Consider the following 2,471-nt stretch of genomic DNA (forward strand, 5'->3'; position numbering starts at 1 on the left):
AGTTTTTTATCGAATCCGCAGATGTGATGGAGTTCGAGTAGAGTCAAGTCTCATGTTATTGATCTGATTTCGAGTTCACTAATAAATCATATATATAATGTAATTTATGAAAAAATGATAAATTAATTTGAAAAATAGTTAGATAGTTTAGTAATGACATGTAAATAACAAATATGTAAATCTATTTTTAATTTTTTATTAAAAATCGAGCTCGAGCCGCGTCGAGTTTAAAAAAACTTGGCTCAACTTGAATTTTTTATTGAGCTCAAGATTGTTTTTAAACTCAATAATGAGTTCGAGCCGAGTTTAGGCCAATTTTATTGAGTCGGGTTCGATTTGTCTCGGTTCGAACTACTCCTACAGTTTAACAGGAAAGTAATTTTTAAAATACTATTAAAAAAGATATATAAACCAAGTTTTTAGTAAATGTAGATAAAGATTTTTAAAGTAGTAACAAAAATCTTGTGTGTTGTAGTGATTCTAGATGTTAACTAAAATCTCTTTTATTAATATTGAAGTTGTGGGTTCGGTTCTCAACAAGAACATTTACGTAACAACATTTATGTAACATTATTTTATTTGCATATTGCATAAAGGGTACATTGGTAATTTTCTAAATGGGAAGAAAATACCATGTTCAGCCATAATATATATAATAGATAGATTTAAACATCATACCACTTATTTATAAAGTGAGTAAAAAAAACCAGTTTACCCCTTTCTGGGTATACTTTAAGGGCAATAACATGTTTCGATTTGTTGGCCTTATATACTCACTTAAATTGACCTTAAATACTCACTTAATACGCTAGTATATTCATTTTATTTTAATACACACATGGATATGTACCTCATCCATCTCCTCAACCTAATCATCTTCCTTTTTTTCGTCATAACGACCTCCAACAACCTCTCCTAAGTGGTTCCCCCTTTCTTCTCATTCTTGTACATATTTATACTTATACTTGGTAACTCGTCATTACGAGTCGTTGAATGAACCGGGTCAATGTTGGGGTTAAACGTATGGTCTTGGTGATAGAAAACATAATTGAATTGGGTAATAATTGTATGGGTAGACAATTATTATTATAATTGAGTTGGGTAATAATTGTATGTGTTGACAATTATTATTATAATGGGAATGGGTAATAATTGTATGGGTAGACAATTATTATTGTAATCAGATTAGGTATGTCTTGTTGGCTAAGTTTGTGATGGTTATATATACATAGTCATGTTATTGTTTTGATGTATGTTTGAGTATTGTTTGACTTAAGTATCTCTTGAGTGAATACCGTTTGGTGAGATTGATAGTATTATTGATAATTGTTTTGATTAATAATACAAGTTGGGACGTGGGTTCTTCCGCGTCATATATTGAGTGTGTGTTTTGCATTATTTGTTTGGTTCTATACTTGTGTGTGTTCCCCCTAACAATTGGTATCAAGAGCCAAGGTTCATGATGGAGAAGGTTGGGGGATTTGAAATTGAATTGTTTAATGGAAGAAACAATTTTACCTTGTGGTAAAGTACGGTAAAAGATCTGATAATTCAACGAGGGTTATATGCGACTCTTGGAGGGAAGAAGCCTACTGAAGTTGATAATACAAAGTGGGGAGACATGAAGTTACGTGCGGCATCAATGATCTAGTTGGCCCTTGCACCAGAAATCAAGTATGATATTCTTGAAGAGGACAATCCCAAGAATTTGTGGGATAAGTTAACGAAGACTTATTACTCAAAGTCTTTGGCCAACAAGTTGTTTCTCAAGAAAGATTTGTTTGGGCTCAATATGGAAGAAGACGGAGATTGAAGAGATCATCTGAATCGTTTTAATGGCTTAATCAACCAGCTAAATAATTTGGATGAAAAATTAAAGGATAAGGATAAAGCTGTTCTACTACTAGTGTCTCTACCGAAGAAGTATAATACTGTGATGACTTCTTTATTGGTTGGGAAAACGAAGTTAGATTTGGATGCGACTATTGTTGTTCTTCTGGAGGCCGAAAGATTGATGAAACAAGAATCGAGTGACACATCTGATGGAAGTGCATTTGTGGTACGTTCGCGTGACACGAAAAAGAAGTATGCTAAGAAACATAACCCTAGTATCAGGTGTTTTTATTGTGAGGAATTGGGTCATATACAATTTATGTGTCCAAAGGTAAGAGAAGACTTGAGAGAGTTGAAGAAAAATCAAGGGGGTAGTGTTTCGCTTGTAGAAGTTGATGAAGATGTTCTTTTGGTTCAAGAAGAGAAAGGATCAAAAGAAGAATGGGTGCTTGACTCGGGATGTTCTCATCACATATGTGGTAGGAGGGAGTGGTTCTCGTCCTATAAAAAGTGTGAGGGAAAGATTGTAACTTTACCGAACGGTAAAACGGTAAAGGTTGCTGGCATTGGTGAGGTAACAATGAAACGTCACAACGGTCGTGTTCAGAAGTTAACTAAAGTAAGATACATATCGGAGT

Source organism: Apium graveolens, chromosome 7, assembly GCF_009905375.1.
Source record: "Apium graveolens cultivar Ventura chromosome 7, ASM990537v1, whole genome shotgun sequence".
Lineage (NCBI taxonomy): Eukaryota > Viridiplantae > Streptophyta > Magnoliopsida > Apiales > Apiaceae > Apium > Apium graveolens.